General features: G+C 36.2%; 1 long non-coding RNA gene and 1 pseudogene across 1 annotated transcript; both read left to right on the top strand.

Annotated features, from left to right (window-relative positions):
* The first annotated feature begins 343 nt into the window (after positions 1-343).
* On the top strand, positions 344-4701 carry LOC141818420 (uncharacterized; annotated as a pseudogene).
* A 1332-nt stretch (positions 4702-6033) lies between these two features.
* On the top strand, positions 6034-6938 carry LOC141818419 (uncharacterized). The gene is made up of 3 exons (XR_012600964.1): positions 6034-6051; positions 6332-6453; positions 6579-6938. It is a non-coding gene; the product is annotated as an uncharacterized LOC141818419 (long non-coding RNA).
* The last annotated feature ends 142 nt before the right edge of the window (positions 6939-7080 follow it).

The raw sequence follows: 7080 nt of genomic DNA, 5'->3' as shown, positions 1-7080 counted from the left end.
GTGATGAGTTGTTTGGCCACCTTCTAATTTAAAGTTGCTTGTGTTTGTTTTTATGGCTAGTTCACCATGTTTCTATGGCCACGTTGCATTACATGCATTTTGTACTTCTTCTAAGTGTTTTCTTTTGATTTTTTGCTTTAGATTGATGCTTGAAGAATGTTTGCTCTATCAAGAGCTACATTTTTTTAAAAAAACTAAAATCATTCTTTATTTACGAACTTGTTACTTGCAGCTGTACTACTATTGTACGTTTTATCTGTGACTATTACATTTCTGCAATTAGAATACTTCTTTGCGTGTTATCCAATAAGTTGCTTTTCCCTCTTCCTTATTACAGGTTATACCTCAACTTTACGAAACAATGTACGTTCACGGGCATGGGGTGAAGGAATTGATTGTAGTTTTCGTGTTGAGCATTGCTGCATTGTGAAGGTATGTATCTTTCCTGACTGATTTTCTTAAGTTTCATGCGCTCCTGAAAATTCATTGTCATTATCAGTCTTGTTTTCTATTTATGCTTTAGAGGGCGCACGTCTAGAATAATTTATGATTGGAATGCTTCTTACTTGCATTTTAATGAATTTATATTGCATATATCTCATCTGACTGTTTCTCATTTTAATGTGGTTATCTCTGATGACAGAAATGTGGTGGGACAATTGATCTGGAACCTCGACTTACATATACATCAGCAGTGGAGCCAACAATAGCTCCAATATCAGTTGAGCGTACGATGACAACAAGAGCTGCAGCTTCGGTAGTACAATTATCTCTTCACAAGATTTAATATACACCCTGAAAATTCACTTTCATAGTAAAAAAATACTAATTGTTTATATCATTATCTACAATCTATTAAAGCAATTGACATTTTTTTATTATCCTTTTTTTTTTAACTTTTCAACCATTGATATTAAATGCAAATCCATAATATGCTGTATAGTGTAGAAGTTTATTAGATATATTAACAGATGAATTTTACAAATTGTGTTCTGTGGAATGTAGAATCTAACTGTTAATAGATGTGATCCAACCAAAATGATAGCAGCTTAGGTGGTGGCATCCCTTTCAAACAAGGGTCAAAAGTCCTCCCAAACTTGGACATGTGGGACTAAAATGAGCCTCCTAGCTCTTCAGTCAGCCTCAGTTAGGTAGGAGGTAAAACTATGGAAATCATGTTGTTACGGATCCATTTCTAGCAAGATCCATGGCATTTCTTCCTTCCCAGATCTAGCTGTTCTTATGCTAATCCCATACTCAATACCCATGTGGAAGGAGTGCTGGTTCACATACCAATATATTATGAGCCCCCGATTGAACCAAAATTGATAACCTTGGCATGACATTCCCTTCGCGTAAGATCCTCAAGGTCTTCCCAAATTGTCCACGGAGTGTTCGAGAGCGATCCTGTTAGCTCTTCACCTTAGCATCTGAAACCTGGTTGTCGACCATGTCTTCGCAGACCTGCTTCTAGCAATGTCTATGACACTAACCTAATCTAACCTTCTACCCACTATCTTCCTACCATATGGTATTGTTAACACAAAGTCTAACCTTGAACATAGATAACAATCTCAATCATAATCTCATCAGAACGATCATACAACATTAATATTCTATGTTGGTTTAATTATTTAACATTAATATACTATTTCACCCCTAAGCTGAATTCCAATCATATAGATTTAGGAGTCCTCAGGTGACAATGATCTTAATTTCTAGTCTCAATCACAGCCCTTGGTAGTTCACTTAATGCAATTCCCTTGAGATACTCATATGTCACTAGGGCATATAGTACCTTTTCAAATCAGACATATGGTTTTAGCATGTAGACCATAAAAAATTAAACTACCTCCCTGTTTCGCACAGTTGTTTCTTTAATGGTTGCAAAACTTTCGTAAGTAGATTGTAGTTTCTGAATATCTAAAAATAAATTTCATATGGTAGAAAGTGAATCATAAGATTTTGGATTTCTCCTTTGTGTTATTCAATTTACTGTGTATGGAAGCTTGATGGATCACTCCTTGATCTTGATAGTTTTTCTATTATTTTCTTTTGCAGAATGCTTTGCGTCATCAAAGATTTGTTCGAGAAGTTACTATTCAGTACAATCTTTGCAATGAACCATGGTAATTGCAATTTCAATTGTCATGTCAATACTAAAGAAATATTTGCTTCTCTCCATATTTAAGGTAGATAGTTTACGGGCTTTTTAAAAAAATCTAAGTAACTTGTTCATCAAGTTTACTTCAGAATTTATTCGGTGATATTGCTTTTTCAGGTATTTGTCTCTACACATCATCATAATCAGCAAGGCCATATCGAAAGTAATATTCAAATCATATTTATCTGTATACATAAAAACAATAAAATATTAATATAAATGTATTTTAGATAAAAGCATGAAAACTAGATATTATGTTATAAGGGCGCTCTGGAAATATAAACTATGCTACCACTGACAAACTGCAGAATTTAAAGTGAGAATCAATTTGCCAATTTCAAACAATGAATTAACCATAATCAAGAGTTAAACTGTCTGTCTAACTTTTCTTATTTAGCGTTATCTTGAAAATCTTAGAATATGCATCATTTGAAAATTTCAGAGTTGCAATTTGTTTAGTCACATTGAAGCATACTACTTTACACCACTGTTATAACCTAATGACAGACATTTGTATAATGAAATATAAAAGATTCCATATAAACAAGCAGTGAGGCTTTTCTTCCTTTCTCTGTGTACAGGGTGTCAGAGCCAATGGTGAGGACCTGAATCCTCATCATTGCTCCAATTTGGGAGCAAGATTATGTAATTATGATCTTTCAAGGAGGATCTGATTCATCTATGATTTGCATATTTGTATAAGATTTGTGTTATTTGATAGATAGTCAAGTATTCTTCTTACTGAGACTGTTTAATTATAAATTGAACTTGTGTACAATTAATGTTCTTGCTTTCCCCTCTTATGGTGCTCTTGTGAAATTGGAGACGCCGATGTGGTTGTTCATGCTAAGGAGTTGTATAAACCTCATGTTTTAAATAAGTTATCCTGTGCTTCTTTTGATACAATGTCACAAGTCCCCTCAAGCTCAGAATTCTCCATTTGCACATCACCTGTTTTCTTCTTGCAAGCAAAGGTTGGAATCCGCCAACCTAGCGGCCCCACACGATCGGCCCCCCGACCATCTGTGAGGAGGTAAATCACGGTGAATGCGGGACTGGTCAGGACATGTTGGTCGTGGGTTTTGTACATGGCAGATTTTGATATTATCGCAATTGCTACCAATGACCCTCGAACCGCCGACCTCTTCTTGCAAGCATACATGTCCTGACCAGTTGACCCCGCCCGTGGGGGCACCTGTTTTCTAGTTTCATGCATAATGGTACTGACTTGCTATTTCTTATTTCTGTGAGTGCATGATGCAGCCTTTACCCCATTATTTCCCCTGGAATGATTTCTTTCTTATGTTCCTTAGGCTGAAATTGCACAATTAATATTGTTGCTGATAAGGGTCTCAAGAAACCTCTTTATACTTCTGCACGATTAAAGAAAGGAGAAGTTTTATTTTTGGAGACACATTTCAACAGGTGTGCTTATTGCCACATTGCTTTCTTATATTGTTTCCTTTATCATATCAAATGGCAATAAATTACTTTTAAAAGATGTGCTTGATAAATTTTTATACTCGTAAGATGTCTGATAACCTTGTTTTCTACTCCCTTATTCTTTGCTCGTTAAGATTATTGTTGTTATCTGGGACTAATGCAGCTTTTGTTGTTGTTGGTTAGGATTTGGGATCATTGCTGACTAGATGAAAAATACCTCATCGAGGAATTTAATGTTTTTTCTGTAAAACTTGGTAGTTTCCTGATGAGATGATGGAATTTCATTTGTTGCACTATTTGTGCACGCTTGTCTGTTTATTATTTTATGGAATACAGTTAGTGGAGTCTATTGCTTTTGATAAAACAGTTTATCTGGATGAAACTCTTATAATCTGATGGAGAATGCTGAAAGTTAATTAGCAATATTATTGGATAGAAATTTACTTGAAGCAGAAAAAGATAGAATTGACCAAGTTGGAGAGAGTTCCAACAAATAAATTAGAGAATTTACTTTATAATTATACATAAGTTCAGTTACTTTTGGCAACATAGCCATTTCTTAACTTGCGACCTCCTTGTTGCAGATATGAACTTTGTTTTAATGGAGAGAAGGCCATTCCATCCACTTCTCAAGCAATAGATTTTGAGCATGAGAAACTACAAAACCATGGTTGTTTGCATGTTCCAAATGGAGATAGAAATTCCAAGCAAACGTGAGACTGTTATTGATGTATTTAAGTGGTCCCGCTGTAAAACGCCATTGCCTGAGAAGCTTATGAGGTCGGCAGGAATCCCCTTACCGGGGGAACATCTAGAGGTACTACTAATTAATCAAAGATAACCTTTTAGGGTTATACTGCTAAGATTTCTTTTCAAAACTCAAATCCGCTTTGAAAACATTGTTCCTCGACAACAACTCGTTTGCTCCTCTTTGTTTTTTGCTCAGATATTGTATGATAGCTTGGATTGGGAGGATATCCAGTGGTCACAAACTGGAGTTTGGGTGGCTGGCAAGGAGTATCTGCTTGCTCGAGTACATTTTCTATCTCCAAATTAGTAGTGCATTATATGATATAACTAGAATTCTTTGTAACAAGTAGGCATGCATGTATGTTTATATTGCCTAGCGCGTGCCCCTTTGTACCTCCCCACTGGCAATTTAAATTTACGTAGCACCAAGAGTTTGTGTTCTCCCTAACACACATTACTTATTTTTGTGTCGATGTATTATTTTTACTAGATTATTAACAGTTGCATTGATGGTTTTTCAGTAGTAAATTTATGACTAAGTGGCAGTGGAGATATTCACAAAAAGGCAGATTTTAAAATAATTTAAGAATTGACTAGTTTATGTGCCATTGGAGATATTTACAACAACAAAAAAAAAGAGATAATTCCCTCTTGGTCATGCCATAGAGACTGGAAAAACAAAACTTCTCCTATCTTTCTGTCTTATTTGTCGCTTTGAGACGATAAGCTTTCACTTAAAAGGAGAAATTGAGACGGGCCTTTAATTCGGTGATAGGGACAACGGACTTGTGACTACTGTTCATGTCCTTATATGTCCCATAGATCTCCATGGTTGGATAAGAATGCAATATCTGTATAAGATCCGCCGACATGTATAAATACATATATTTTCTAATAATGATTTTTTAATTTATCCTAATCAGGCTCGCTGTCTTCTTTCTCTTTGTAACATCTTTGAAGAGCAAACTGTTAGCTCAACTCTTTGAAGACATTCAAACACATTGTGGAGGTGACGCTGAAGAACACAAATTGGAAAAAGATGCACTGAGGTAATTGTAAACACCTGGAAGTAAATGCAGAATTACCTTCACTGCCGCAAAGTTCTATTAGCAAAGTCTAATAAATGATCCTTACAGATTAATTAACAATTAAATATCTCCCCATCAATTTCAGTTTTGATTAAGAGTATAGCTGTAAATGAATTATCAAATTTCCTGTTCAAACCCAAAATTATTGCAGTTCGCTTATTAAATAAATAAATTTTAATAATACAAGTCTAATTAAGGAACAAAATATCAACACCTACTAACCAACTCATTATGATCTCCCAAACTTGTCGTCGTCCCAAAACAAACAGTTTGGTAATTGGCCCATCGAATTAAAAGGAAACCAGTCGAATCACTTTTAAGAGGTACGTTTGGATGTTTTGCCCATAAATAATTTTAAAACGATAAGAAGTCGGTCAAGGACTCTGGACTCGGTGTCACGGTGAAGGTCGCGAATTAAACATTCTTTCCTGGGGACCCCTCCCTGTCACCCGACGATCTACCCTTCCACCAGGTAACTCCACAGCTAGAAAAAAGGGAACCCCTGAGCTGAACAAGAAGTACTGTGTGTTCTTCTTCCCCACATCCTGCGCCATTCAGCATCTGCCTCTTTTTCTTCCTCTCCGCAACACTATTCTTTCAGCATTGGTCAGCTTATTTCTTCTCTTTTTTAAAAAAAAAAATTTGTATCTCTTAGTTCTGTCATTTTCCCTTGAATTATATGATCTCTTCTTTCAAGAGCTCGGGCTACATCCTTCTAGATTTCTGAAATGTATGTTAATACTGCGTCGTTGCATGGCTCCATTATTTGGAAGCCTGAGGGATTGTTCCGTGTCTCTCACACGTCGTAGATCGGTTTCCTTTTTTTTCACCTCTGATTATTGTCATTTTCTTGTTTGTACCTTCCATAATCTGATCGCTGATGAAGATGATAACGTTCCTGCTACTGAAATTGCGTAGATGAAGCCTTCTCGCATCTCAGCTTGATATCATGAAAGGACTCGTTGTTTCTTCCATTGCAGAAGCCCGGCAACGCTCGCCGACCATGGAGTAAGTTTTATCAGGATTGCTCATGTCTTGTTTTGTTTTGTGTTCTTTGCTTGTTTTCTGCATGCTTGCTTTAGTTATTAGTGATCATGTATTATCCAAAAGAATTGATACATTACCATCATAAGATTTGATGGTTCCATATGGTTTGAGCCATTGAGAAGCGGGGAAGCAAGCATCCACAGGGCTCCCTCGAGAGATTAAATTGGTCGTAAAGGGGAAGAAAACAACTGGGAAAATGGTCCTGAACGTCTAGAGGGATCATTCTGCCAACTTTCTATCACAAATTAAGGTCGATGATAGATGTGTTTTTATTTATTAGCAGTGTAAATTTGTGTTGATCGAACGACCCGCCATTTTTGTCTTTCCATTAGCAGGAGTCTCGTGCAGAAGCTAACCACTTATATTTTTTCCCCTCCCCCCTCTTTTTGCTTAGCTTGTTGCAACTTGCAAATGATAAATATGAAGGTTACTTTATGATGATTATGGTTGAGGATTCAGATGTTTTCTCTACTCACGTTTCCTTATAAAAAGATGACACTCTTTCTTTCTTCTCTCTTTTTGAGACTTGAGAGGAAGTCATCTCCAAATTATCCTTCCTTGGTAATTCTCAAGTAAGATAAACAACAG

Source organism: Curcuma longa, unplaced genomic scaffold, assembly GCF_044706935.1.
Source record: "Curcuma longa cultivar G26 ecotype Majalengka, Jawa Barat unplaced genomic scaffold, ITB_CL_G26_1.1 contig_24754, whole genome shotgun sequence".
NCBI classification, from domain to species: domain Eukaryota; kingdom Viridiplantae; phylum Streptophyta; class Magnoliopsida; order Zingiberales; family Zingiberaceae; genus Curcuma; species Curcuma longa.
This window is presented reverse-complemented; position numbering and strand designations above follow the sequence as displayed.